General features: G+C 34.5%; 1 protein-coding gene across 4 annotated transcripts in view; it reads left to right on the top strand.

Annotated features, from left to right (window-relative positions):
• LOC144364745 (cytochrome P450 3A9-like) overlaps positions 1-15232 on the top strand; it is a 466715-nt gene that overhangs the window by 132933 nt on the left and 318550 nt on the right. The gene's annotated exons all lie outside the window — the stretch shown is intronic.

Here is a 15232-nt window from a genome sequence, read left to right as displayed (position 1 = left end):
TTATTGAAATTCATTTTTTTTCAAAGCAAGACAAACCTAAAATTTGTCATCACGATCATGGTCATTTGAAATTCCAAGACTGTATTAAGGGCCAGAATTTATGACTCTTCTTACTAAATATAGGCCTATGTGTGTGTAATCATGTGTATGATTTGTGTGAGTGTGTGTCTGTGTTTTTATGGTTGTTGGATTATGTTTCCTGTTTTACCAGGCAGGTTCTAATAAGAGCAGCTGAACCACTAAGATGTTGTTAGTTATGCATGTAATTGTTAATGGTTGTGTTACACAACTTTGGCCTCATTTCTTTGTGGAAGCTGGTTAAGGAGTTGGTATACTGCTGTCATGTTTAAGTCTGATGTGGAAATTTAAAGTCTACAGGACAAGCAGTAGAAAGGGAAGACAGTACAAAGCAGGGCAGACAAAAGACAGACAAAATCCCAAAGCATGAGCTGTGACCCCACAAGAGAAAACAAAAAGAGTCAGTCTGTTTGTCTATAGAATTAGGCACTAAGGTTCTTCTTTCTGTATTGGCTCTTTTGAATTCTACAAAATATTAGGGATTCTTTTGACATAATTAAAAAGCATAAAATAGGCCTCAATTCAGTCTCCATACTTCCCATTTCCCTCTCCTCCTCCCTTCCTCTGATTCCTTCCCTCTTCTCTTCTGATATGCTATTTATTTATGGTTTTTTTATTAGTTACTTGTGGCTATACATAAAGATGAGATCCATATGGTATGTTCATACAGGCACATTGAAAATTTAGGTCACATTTCTAATGAAGCTGAATGCACACCCCTAGGCCAGAATTCCAAGAGCCTAAGGGAGAATCCTGGGGAAGATAGAGTAACTGCAGGCCCAGCCACTGCTCCCTACTAGTGAGGTGTGAGCCAGCAGACAAGCAAAAATGTATTAGTACTACAGGATGCCTGCTTCCCTTCTGCCCTCTAATCTCCCAGGAAGCTCCTCTTGAGACCCACCTTAAACAGAAACGATGGATTAGAGGGAATTTGGTGAGATGTAGTTCATCCTAGAAAACATCACACATCGCAAAATAACTGCAGTCTATCTTCTGTCTTTTTGGTACACATGCACTCCTCCATAAGTCAGGTTAACCTCCAAATACAAAAATGATACCTGTGTAACTAAATACAATACATGCAGCATGAAGGCAAACACCTTAACCCTTTCTCCAGAAGAAAACCCAAAGTTCTTTACGTTGCCTACGGGAGACATTTATTCCTCTGATATATGTGTTCCCTTTAATATCCTGGAAGTTCAAAATTTTCTAGATAATATATATGAAAAAAATATTTTTATGAAAACCACCCATGGGATAGAGATTCTTATTCCAAAAAGGGTTAACCAGTAGTTTGGATATCAGCGCCTGTTTCCTCACTCAGTCCTGGCATCTGCCCAATATATCCATGAACAAACTGGACATGGCATCTGGGGTAAAGTTTATCCCTGGATTCATCATGATAAACTTACACTCACCAAGGCAAATCTGTCTGAAGCCACTGCTGAATACCCATGGCTAACAGCAAAGACAATCGTGAGTTCCCAACATCGCACCATTCCCTGGAGTGATCAGCCAGCCACTGCATAGCACATTGATGACATTGGACCACATTCAGTATGAAAGGGACACTCCTTTTTTTTTCTGGACTGGACACTCACTCTTGGTATGGATTTTGCTTCCTCTCCTGAAATGCTGCTGCCAGAACTACCATCTCTGGACTCACAGAATGCTTTATTCACCATAAGGGTATTCCATGTAGCATTGCTTCTGAACAAGGAGCTCCATTCACAGCAAACAAGTGTGTAATGTGGCCTGTGTTCATGGGATTTGTTATAATAAACATAGGTCCTCCATCTTCCTGAAACACAGAACATGATAGAATGGTAAAATACCCTTGGAAGACTCTGCCTCAAGTAACACCTAGATGACAACACCTCTCATTGCTGGAGCAATGTCCTCCAGGATGTGATACATGCTCGATGTCTGCATCTAATTTATGGTATTGCTTCTCCCACAGCGAGAATTCATAGGATCAGACCCCCAAGAATTCAGTGGATAGAAATGAGAGTGTGTTCTCTCCCTATAAGATTGATGTCTATGAAACACTAACATTTCTGTTGTGCTGCTATAGAAAACTCTTAGCCACAAAGGGAGAGATTCTTCCACGCAGACACAAAGTGATTCCATTTTCTTATGGAAACAAGAAAGAAATACTCATTACTACCACCCACTGGATAGAGATTCTTATGAAAAAAAGGGTTAACCTGAACTTTGGATATCAGCCCCTGTTTCCTCACTCAGTCCTGGCATCTGCCCAATAGATCCGTGAACAAAAAGGACATGGCATCAAGGGTAAAGTTTATCCCTGAGAGTTGAGGTAGCTACTTTAGGATGCTCATTATAGCTGAATCAACAGGTGAAGAAGAAGGTCACTCTGTGGCATGGAGTGATTAATTCTGACTAGGAAGCGAAACTGAGTTGCTACTACACAATACAGAGAGAAAGAGCAAGTGTGACATAGGACATTTTCTCGGTACCTCTTCAAACTCCCAGGTCCTGTGATGGAGGACAGTAGGAAACTAAAGCCCAAGTCAGGTCACACTGATAAGGGCTCAGATACTTAAGAGAAGAAGCTTTTGGTCACCCACCTGACCAAGAACAATGATCAGCTCTGAACCAAGGCAGTATGGACTGTGGAGTGAAATAGGATAAAGACCAATAATGACCATGTTGATAACTCTCAGGAACACACACTGCCATTCTTTTGCATTTCTTCTTAATGCTAATAAGAATTTTTATATTTATATTACACAAATTAAGTGTTTATTTCATTATCGTCCTCCTATCAAACATGAGGTGTGGATAATACCTAAAATCATATCTCAGTATTTAAATAACTGGATATAAATGAAGGAGTATGACTCAGTAGAAACAGAATATATTTCACACAAAATGCAATAAAAGGATTTTTCTTCCTTAATGAGAAAAGGGTTGCTTATTTTATTTAATCTACTTGGGAAAAATGATGATCTCTTAGTTTATATATAGAATAGTCATATCAGATTAGGTAGAAGAATATTTTTTGTTAACAGTAAAATCATTATGAAATAGGATTTATATTTTGACAGTTTACTGAATGAGAGGGAAATGATAAGGTTTTCATTTGAATGATATTTCTTTCAAGACATAACATCACATCTATTATTGTATCAAAAATTGTCAGTCTTACTCATTATCAGTTTGGCTTTTTAAAATTTGATCTTCATTCTAACCAAAATGTAAAAATTCTCCAGTGCAAATCTTAAAGTTTTCCATCAACTTTAATAAATGTACAGAGGGGCTGGGGAATGAAGCTCAGTGATAACAGTATTTGCCTAGCATATATGAGGCCTTGGGTTCAATCCCCAGCACCACTTACAAAAATTAAATGTATATTTATATATTAACAAGTCAGATGTACATGGCAAATAAATGATCAGAAAGCGAACATCGTCATATCACCACCACTAGGTTTTACCTTTTCTTTATTTTCTAGGCATTTTTGTTTCATCCTCATTACAGCATTTTTAAAAAAATCCAGAACACTTTTTGAAAACCTGCAGACATTTAATGCTTGAAACACTGGTCTAAGGAATGGAAATATCACTAGAAAGAAAGTGAAAGAAAAAATAAAGAGAAACCTTGATGAAAAGGCAACATCCCAGGAACATTGATCATTTTCTAAAAAAAATAAAGAAGAGAAAAATCATCAGTTTTCTCAACCAGAATCCATTCCCCCTGTTGCCAGTACCTGGTGTCTGATTCATGTCTGAGCAAGGGCACTTCATACATGGGGTTGCAGCAACCATAGCAGGGGATCAGTGGCCCCATCAATGCCACTGGACTGAGCAAAGGAAGAGGATTAAATTCCCTGGCCCCTTACCCTTTTGTTTATTGGAATAGAATCTCTGGATAAACCAGTTCGTAGTCTGTGCTATATTTAATTATGCATTCAAGGAAAAGTAGGCAGGATAGGTACAATTTGGCCTATGTTCCTCAGCTGTAAAGAACTGAAACCAGAAATCAATAACAGATGGAAAATCAGAAATCTCAGAAAAAAATAAAAATTAACTCTAAAACTTCCAGATACAACTGTCAAGCATGAAAGATGGTATCCAAAGGCAACTAGAAGTTGTTTTAGGTGAATTAAGGTGAAGACATGTTATATCACACTTAGAAGAAGTAGCAAAAGCAGCGCTCATAAACATATAGCTAAAGATGTATAGGTTTTATAAAAGATAGTTCTCAAGTCAATAGTCTAAGTTAAATCATAAAATGGTGAAAAGAGGAAATTAAACAAAAGGCAAGCATAACAAAGAAAATCATAAAAACCCAAGTTGAATCAAATGAAATAGAAAAGAAATAAAATTGACAAAAACAAAAGGTGTCTATATGTCACCTTACCCCTTTGAAAATATCATAAAAATCGCCAAACCATTAGCCAGATTGACCAAGAAATACAAAGGGATAACAGTTTCATGTGATGATATTTCCTCTCAATATGTACTAGAAATGGGCATCTGGATCAGGAAGTATATCTACTTTTATTTATTTTGGGGTCCTTCACAGTCTTTTCCAGAATGGTGTACATTTCCACCTATACTGTGTAAGACAACTGTTTCTCCTAATCTAACCAGCATTTGTTATTTTTTCATTCATTCTTTCTTTTTTTGATAATGGTCATTCTAACCAGGGTGAGATGATGTCTTATTGTAGTTATGATTTGCATTTCCCTGACACCAAGTGATATTGAATAGTTTTTTCATGTATTCATAAGTCATTTGTATTTTTTTTTTTTGAAAAATAACTATTTGGAGCATTTTCCTATTTTTAAACTGGATTACTTGGGGGTTTGGTCATTAAGTTTTTAAAAATTTTTTATATTATGAAATTATATATCATTTATAAATGTAATACTCTAAAGATATATAAAACATATTGTATATTAATCTATTTTTTATCTAAATGCTTGGAACATCTGTACATCAAAATTTATTTCTATATTATTCTGAATACCTGAGATGTGCATTAAATCTAGGTATCCATCAATGCATGGATAAATAAAATTATATATATATATATATATATTATAAAATTTATGTATTTATAATATATATTAAAATAAAAAAAATATATATATATATATACCCACACATACATATATGCCCAATAGTACATTCATTCATAAAGAAAAATGAAATCCTGTATTTTGTAGCTAAAAGTGGATGGAATTAGAGGACATTCAGCTTATGAACTAAACTAGACACATCAGTACAAGTACCACATGTTCTTTCTCATATGTGGAGGGTAAAAATATTTTACCTGAATGTGTAATAGTGATTATTAAAGGTTGGAAAGGGCTATCGCAGAAAGTGGATAAAAAAAGGCTCTATTTCATTTGTGTATGCTGTGTATATGTGTTGAGACATCACAGGGAACCCCATTTATTTGCATAACTCATACATTTTAATTAAAAAATAAAATAAATATTAAGAAGAAATGAATAGAAAGAGAAATGAAAGGAGAATTTATTACTAACATTGGAGAGGGATTATGAAAGAATTCTAACAATTTGATTATTCACATATAATTTGTGCAGAAAATCCTAAAATACACAAACTACAGAAATTAATTGAGAAGTAAATATACAACCTGAATAAACTTGTAAAATGTAATATTATTGCATTAGTAATAGAAATTTATTCACAAATACAAGCCCAGATCTGGATTGATTTAATAGTAGAGTCTACAAAATAATACCAATTATTCATACACACTTCCAAAATTAAAAGAGCTTTTCTGAATATAGTCTAAAAGGCCAATATTACCGTACTACAAACACCAAGCAAAGACAACACAGGAAATGGTTGTGTAATACACCAAATCCATGAAATAAAAAGTCAACCCAGAGGATTGTTTCAATTGATGCAGAAAAAAATATTGATAAAAATCAAAACCAACTTTCCCCGCGAAAAAATCATCCCCAAAATCATTCTTTTGTGATAAAACACTCAGCAAATTAGGACTAGGATAAAATTTTATAAACCTGATAAAGGATATCTATTAAAACTTGTAGCTTAATAATTTAATAGTTTCATCCCAAATCAAGAACATGACAAGGATCCCTCTCTCACCACTTCTCTTGGAGTACTGTAATTAATGACAAGTTCACCAGCATTTCATGATACAAGATAAGTACACAAAAATAAACTGCATTTGTCTACACTGTGATAAGTAACACAAAAGAAAAACTAAGAAATTAAAAAATAATTCCATATTCCATGACATTAAAAAGAATAAAATACATAGGAATCAATTTAACAAAGGTGCAAGACAAGCACAATAATAGCTACAAAATATTGTTGAAATAAAAGAAAGAGGATCTACATGACTAGGAAAAACATCTCAAGTTTGTGGATCAGAAAACTTAATATTGTCCAAATGGCAATAGTATTGAAATTGATTTGCAGATCCTAATGAACTTTGTAACAAAATCTTAGCTGGTTTCTTTGAGGAATTGGCAAGTTGATTTAAAATTCACATAGAATTGAAAGGGACACAGAATAGCTAAAATGATGTTGAAAAATTAGATTAAAGTTGTAGGACACACATTTCTTGATTTCAAAACCTACTCCAAAGCAAAAATAAAATGTGGTCTTACAAGATGGGTAAACATATAGATAAATGGAATAGGATTTGGAGTTCAGAAATTAACCCACATGTCTATGGACCATGGAATTTTGAGAAATGTGCCCTGGCCTTTGAATGGGGCAGACACTCTTCAAAAAATGGTGCTGGAACAACTACATAGCTACATGCAAATGAATAACATATTGTCCTCACCTGGCCCTGAATATAAAACTTAAATTAAAATTATTGGGCAGCCTTAATATCAGAGCTAAACTACAATTTTTAGTAGTAAACCATAATAAGTATGTAAGTCAATATGGTTTCAATCAATTCTTATATTTGATACTTAAAGTACAAACAATAAAAGCAAATGACATAAATCATATATCATTTAAATGTTAAGTTTCCAAGATCTGTTGAGTTTCTAACATTTATATAAATGGCATCCAATTGCATGCATCTACTGTCAATTGCTTTACTTTTGTGAACCCTACAGCTTTGAAATTAATATATTTTAAGATTTTGAAATCCAGCTCATTCATTTTAATGGTTGGGATATGTAGTACCTCCCATGATAGGAATAAACTGCAAAAACTAAAAACTTTGTGCTTCAAAGGACACTATCAAGAAAGTAAAAAGATATCTATAGAATAGGAATAACTTGTTACAAATCATAATCTGATAAGAAACTGTGTAAGCAATACATGAAGAAGTATTTTTTCAATTACATTATTTAGAAATTATTTTTTCTTTTATTTTTAATTTGTTTCAATTAGTTATAAATGACAGTAAAATACATTTTGACACATTGTACACAAATGGAGCACAAGATTTTCTTCCTCTTGTTGTACATGGTACAGACTCACAGCAGCAAAATTTTTAAGCCTAAAAACGAAAAGACAAATATTTCAGGTAATTGTGGGGAAAGATATGGATAGACATTCTTTAAAATAATGAACCTGAATTATCTTTCTTATGTACATAGATGAACACCTCATAGTGAATCTCCACATCATGTATCTCCACAAGCCTGTCATCCTAATTAGAATAAGGTATACTTTATGTTTTTACAAATATATAATGCATATCTAAAAAGAACAAATAAAATAGTGATTAACATTGCTTGTTATCAGTAACCAACAGGAAAATGCAAATCAAAACCACATAAGTTGCCATCTCACATCCACTACAATGTCTAAAATAAGAGATGGAAACAGGAAGTGTTAGAAAATAAGTGAAGTAATTGGAACACTCATACACTTTGGGTAAGAATATTAAATGGTACAGCTATTATGGAAAACACTGACAGAAGTACTTTGTAAGGCGGCAATTTCACTCATGAGTATACACTCAGATGAAATTTAAAACTAGAGTTCACAAACAAGTTTCACACTAATGTTCATAATGGCACCATTCATAATAGCCAAAACGTCAAAATAACATAAATGTCTATCAACTGATGAAAGGATAACTAAATTGTAGTATATCTGTACAATGGAATATTATTTGGCCATAAACATGAAGTACTGATATATATTTCACATGGAAACAAATGCTAAATGATATCACTTTGCAGCACAAAAAAAACACATATTCCATGTCTCCATTTTTATAATGTATACATCATATACAAAGCTAAAGAAATAGAAAATGCAGTAGTGTGTGTTTAGGGTAAATAATTTTGAAAGCTGACAGTTAAAAGATAATGAGTTTTCTGAGTTTGACAATGGTGAGGGCTGCACATATCATTTATCATGCTAAAAATTATGGAATTTTACATTTTAAGGAATCATATAGTATGAAAATAATATCTTAATGAAGTTGTTATTTTAAAAGAAAAAAAGAAACGGTGATCCACATACTAATTATAAGAAAAATTTGATAGAAGACATCTGAACCAATGGCCTTCTTGGCTTTTTTCACAAATGAATCTTGTGCATTGTTGAGGGAATTGATATTAACTCCAAAAGATGTGCTAATAATCACATCCATATTGTAGCTCCCCAAAATTCTGAGTAGAGAAAGAAATGTAAAATTTTAATCTGCACTGCTTTACTCTCCTACTACACATGCTAGACGAAGTGATATGAGCACATTCACACACGGTCATATATATCTGTTGATCAAATGACTAGTCCATGCTCCTATGAAATGTCATGAGGCAGCTGCCCTTGTTCCAGGGGAGTTAGGGACACTAGGGTAGTGAGCTCAAGGAGTTTAGTCACAGAGAGACAGATACTCATAATCAGATAAATTACATCAGTGAGTGGAGTGTAGATGATAAAAGATGATTAAGTATGGAGCTTCAGCAGGACCAGGGTGTTATAATTGACTCCTGGTAGGGGATCCAAGATAGGTGAGCTTGACCTATGTCCTGCCTAAGCACAGTCTGTGCCCAGAGCTGATTCCTCTCTAGCACATCACATAAAAGCAACACCCTGTTCTGAGAGGCAGAAACATTGTCCCTCCTTCTCTGCACCCACTACTACAGATCCTGAGAGGTCTTGAACTCCAGGACCCAAAGTGGCCGCAAGGGCAGAAACTCGCAAACGAGAATGAGTTAGAATACCTTCAGTTAAAATATTAGAAATTTCCTCAAAATGTACTTGGATGAGCTCACAACTTGGGGAACATATTCTCTCAGATTTCCCAAGACAGTATCAGTGGTTGTTCATTGGTCAAAATAACCCATTTTATACAAAAAATGATATGGTAGTTGTAATCCATATCTTTTCAGGACCTTATCTGTGTTGAGACTGGAGGAAGAAGTGGTGATAATATTTCATATTTTGTATTTTGCTGATATTCTCAGTGCAATCATGAAGAGATTTGTTGTTCCATAGCCTGCATTATATCTTTCTTTTTAAAAATTTTTTAAATAATTTTTTTTAGTTGTATAGGACAGCATTCCTTTATTGTATCAGTTTATTTTTATGTGGTGATGAGGATCAAATTCACTGCCTTACACATGCTAGGCAAGTGTTCTGCCACTGAGCTACAACCCTAGCCCTGTGTTATATCTTTCTATGCCTGCTCAATAGGTACCAGAAACTTCCCCCATTCCAACATTTCCTAGGCTCTACCCTCAACTTCTGAGTGATCATGTTCTTCATTGTAAAACATGTGTTTTGACTTACATAATATCCACATAGATGATCAAGCAGAAAAACTAATTCTGTTTTTGTACACAGATGTCCCAGCACCCTGCCTCATCCTTGCTGCAAAGAGAGATTTTTGCACAAATTCCAATAGCAAAACTACCTGAAGTTCACACAAAAAAAGACGTTTTGTATGAGGTATTTTTTGGAAGTCTCCACATTGTAGAGAACTTGTTAAACAGGCATCAGTTTTTTTACTCAGTTATTTACTGAGTGTCTACTAGGGGGCAGGCCCTGTGCTTATGCTCCATAAACTTTTATCCTAAATTCCTCTTCTCTTGTGAGGGTAGAAGGGGTACTCAGCCACCAGATGCATGTTCAGTATTTATATTACAGCTGCTGTGTAAATACAAAGGTCCCTCATGAAAAGTAAACTGTTCTCTCAGGGGACAGAGAGCATTTTGATGTAGGACATCTTACACAGGCAGCACAGGAAAAAACTGATTGATGACAGTCATCCAGATAACCTTGGAAAACTAGGTTGCCCAGACCAGTTATGCTTTTCCATATATGTACAGCATGAATATTTTGCAAGGGATGCCAGGATATAGCCACTTAAAACAATAGCTAATAACTTAAAAGATTAGGAACTTCTTCTCAATTCTGAAAAAATAATGCAATTATATGGAAGCACATTTTTGAGTCATCCCCCACTACACACACATGGAGGGACAGAAGGAAAAGGAAAGATAATTATGTTTCTCAGCTTGAGATTGGCCTGTCAATCCAACCTGCTTGAAGCTGTCATTCAGCTTCCAACACTGTGTTTTGTTTATAAAGGTATACATCCAGTGCTCATTCATGATGAAAGCTCAAAACACTAGGAAGAAAAAAAAACTTCTTCAATCTGAAAGAGACTCTATATACTAAAAAACCCAACACCAACAACAAAGACCTTCAGCTAACATAACATTTACTGGTGAAATGGTGAATCTATTCTCCTAAGATCAGTAAGAATTTAAAGTTTTCTACTTTTATCATTCTTATCCAATATTACCATACTGTAAATCCTTACTGGAGCAATGGGAAAAAGTTTTTAAAAAGGCATGAAAATTGCAAATGAAAGAACCTGAAGTGATCCTGTCTTCAGGGAAAAAATTATCAATATGGAAAATCTCAAAGAATATTTTAAAACTTCTAGAACTAATAAATAGGTTCACCAAGGTTGTAAGATACAGTATTAACATTCAAAAACAAGCTACATTTCTATATAAAAACAAGGGAAATGTGAAAAAAACATTAAAAATATAATACTATTCACTGTCACTCCAAAGAAAATGAAACACATTAGGAACAGATATAAACACAAGTAGAGGATTGCTATGCTGAAAACTATAAAATGTTGATCAAAGATTTTAAAGAAAATCTCAAGAAATGGAGAAGCATAACATGTATTGAAAGATTCAACTTAGAAAAGATACAGATTTTCTCCAAAGTAATCTATAGATTTGATTTAATTCTTATCAAAATCTCACCAAGTGGGTTTTTGCAGACAAACTTATTCTGAATTTGTATGAAAAATTAAAGGACCAACATAAATAAAGTGAGAGGGTTGAGGATTTGGCTTAAGCTGTAGCCCGCTCGCCTGGCATTTGTGCGGCCCTGGTTCAATCCTCAGCACCACAAACATAGAAATATGTTGTGTCTGCCGAAAACTAAAAAATAAATATTAAAAATCTCTCTCTCTCTCTCTCTCTCTCTCTCTCAAAAAAATAAATAAATAATAAAGTGAGAGTGAAACAGACAAACTGAGTCAGTCTTAGCAGGTTAACAAACATAACAGAAAATTAGGAGTTAAAAAGTATGGTAGTCACTAATGCTAGCTTAACACACAAGGAGACAGGAGTTTGAGAAGTCAGTTCAGCATTCTGAGGCTATGAAGACATCAGAAAAACCAACAAGCCAGAGGCAAAGACCAGTTCATTACAATAAAACCCACTGAGAGAGGCCACTAGCCTGCCCTGTTCTGATAATAATACAAGGGACTCCCCCAGATGAGGTGTCACATCTTTTTGAACTAAGGGGCAAATGCATGCATAGAAAAGTTAAGATGGTAACTTCTTGCTTAATATATATATATATATATATATATATATATATATATGTATAGTTGTATAGTTGTAGATGGACAGAATACCTTTATTTTATTTGTTTTTTTTAATATGGTGCAGGGGACTGAACCCAGCATTTTACACATGTTAGACAAGCACTCTACAACTGAGCCACACAACCCTGGTCCCAGGATGATAACATATTTTTTCCTTTGCTTTATTAACATAGTCACCATCCCCCAAGGTAGGTACTTAAAATAGCAATGAGACTCATTGCAAAAAAAATCACAATGGAGAGAAGAGCACAGACACAACTAAAATAAAACAGAGTGACAAATAGACACACCCTATCAGCCCAAATGGATGCTTGACAATGGTGAAAACAGAATGATCAAAGGGTGGACAGTCTTTCTAAAGATGGTACTGAAACAACTGGAAAGCCACAGGCCAAGAAAACAAGACAACAACAGCAAATGAACCCTCACTGAGTTTTACAATGAGCATGACGAAGATCATAGGTGTTTACGTAAATTGTAAAGTCTATAACTTTTAGGAGAGAAACAAGAACAACATAGAAGTCAGAGGCAAAGCTTTTCATGTATTAGCCTCCCCCATAAAAGCCAATACTTGCTCTTATGGAGACCCTGTTAAGAGGAAAAGACAAGTGACCCATCAGGACTTTAAAAGACTAGCAAGAGTGAGCCTTGGGGATCACTATATCCCAAGAAAGCTGATGATTATATAGATTTATCCACAGCAGCAATTTTGCCCAAATGTACATAGGCACACATGTACACGGGCACATAAAACCAGTGAAATCTAAATAAGTTCTGTGGATTGTATCAATGTCAATCTCTGGTTACTCTAGTAACAGGAATAGACTATATTCAGAGATAAGTAATATGATATTCAAAGCATGTCAATTGGGAAAAACAGAAGAAAAGTTATATGAAACCTCCCTGAACAGTTTTGGAGCAAATTTCTGTGAAGCTGTGATTACTCCAAGACACAAATTTAATCAATAAATATTTGTATTTTTTAAAATAACCTGAGCATACACTTCACAGAAAATGACATACACTCAATCAACAAATATATGAAAAACTATTCATCATCTCTAGTAATCAGAGAAATGCAAATCAAAACCACTATCATGTCACTCCAGTCATAATGGCAATTATTATGAAGATAAACAACAATGAATGTTGGCGAGCATGGGGAGAAAAAGGCACAATCATACATTGTTGGTGGGATTGCAAATTGGTGCAGCCAATATGGAAAGTAGTATGGAGATTCCTTGGAAATCTTGAAAGAGAACCATCATTTGACCCAGCTATCCCTTCCTTGGTCTATACTCAAAGGACTTAAAATCAGCATACTACAGGGACACAGCCACATCAGTGTTTATAGCAGCACAATTTACAATAGCTAAACTGTAGAACCAACCTAGATGCTCTTCAGTGGATGAATGGATTAAAAGGGGGGGGATATATACACAATGGAATTTTGCTCCACAATGAAAGAGAATGAAATCATGGCATTTGTACATAAATGGTTGCATTGGAGAAGATAATGCTAAGTGAAGTTAACCAATCCCTAAAAAAACGAATGCTCAAATTTCTTCCCTGATATAAGGAAGCTGATTCATAGTGGGTTAGGGAAGAGGAGCATGGGAGAAATGGATGAACTCAAGATAGGGCAGAAGGGTTGCAGGGAAAGGAAAGGGGCGTGGTTACCAAAAATGATGCAATGTGATACACATCATTATCCAAAGTACATGTATGAAGACATAAATTGGTGTCAACATACTTTATATACAATCATAGATATGAAAAATTGTGTTACATATGTGTAATAAGAATTGTAATGCATTCTTCTGTCATTTATTTTTTTAAAAATCAATTAAAAAAAGAAAAAAGAAATTTAAAAAAATGAATGCTTACCGGCCACTTTGTAAAAACAGAATAATGTTCTTTCACCAGCACTGTTTTGATCATCTCTGGATCTGTAATAACCAACACAGGCTGTTGACCATCATACAATCTATATTGGGAAAGAAGAGCTCATTAAACCTACTAAGGCATATTTTTCAGTTGGAGCAACACCCAAGAATTCAAACTGATATTTCACAATCCATATGCCTGACTGTAGAATGCACATTGACACTAGATACAAGTTCAAGGTAGGTGATGACACACAACAAGATTCTGGCCAGATAAAATGAAGGTTATGTAACTGAAGCAGGGAAGAGATATTTAAAGATAAAAAAATTATTCATAGGAAGAACCTGGTTGGAGATGTCTAAATGGTATGTACGTGTTTTCTCTCTCATTCGTCAATAATTTTTGTATTTAAAAATGTTTCATAATCAGAGCAGTTTTAATCTGCACTTCTCTAATTGCTAGATATGTTGAATGTTTTTCATATATTAATTGATCATTTGTATTTCTTCTTTTGAGAAGGGTCTGCTCAGTTCTTTTGTCCATTTATTGATTGGGTTATTTGATTTTTTTGGTGTTAAGCTTATTGGGTTGCTTGTATATTGTGAATATTAACACCATAAATTAAGTGCAGTAGGCAAAGATTTTATCCACTTCTGGAGGTTCTCTTTTTATGCTTTAATTGTTTCTTCTGATGTGAAAGAATATTAAATTAGAAAAAATAGACAAGTAAATTATTAAGTTCTTACAAGTGCTTAAGATGCAAGACACAGCTGGGGTTTTATCAGTGGGGACTCAGCCCTGTATGCTCTTTCCACTCAAAAAAAAATGGCCTTTATGAGCCATGCCAGTTAGGCAGGATGATGTGGCCAGCTCTGCAGTTTTGAGGACTTGATGAGAGAAGATGAAGAGGGAGGAAGAGGCAAAGCCATCTCCCACTTGCTCATAGAACACAAGATCTACAATAATACCTCTGGAGCTGCTTTCACCAAGCATTATTAAGAAAATAGCTGCTGAAATTAACTAATGTAACCCTAGCAGATTATGAAGTACACAAGGTCATGGGAACATAGTAGTTTAGAATGTATTGGCCATCCATTCTTCAAAGTCAGTAGAATGAGATAGGCAGAGAAATTCCTCTTTACACTTCTATTGAAAAATCCTAATGGACATGAAAAAACAAATGAAATCCCCAAGACTTTATGCTTGCAGAGAAAGTTAAAATAAAAGAAAGCAGAGGTCAAATCATTTCCCAATTTGTTCATCTCTGTCTCCTCTTTTCTATCAAATGTAAATAATAACCCCAAAAATTCATATAAAGGTCACTTTTATTCAAAGTGGCAATCTTGAAAGTAGATTAAGCCATGCACGTTTTAGAAAGGTCTGACTTAAT

Source organism: Ictidomys tridecemlineatus, chromosome 10 (genome assembly GCF_052094955.1).
Source record: "Ictidomys tridecemlineatus isolate mIctTri1 chromosome 10, mIctTri1.hap1, whole genome shotgun sequence".
Classification (NCBI taxonomy): domain Eukaryota; kingdom Metazoa; phylum Chordata; class Mammalia; order Rodentia; family Sciuridae; genus Ictidomys; species Ictidomys tridecemlineatus.
The sequence above is the reverse complement of the archived record's forward strand: the minus strand, read 5'-3'. Positions and strand labels throughout refer to the sequence as shown.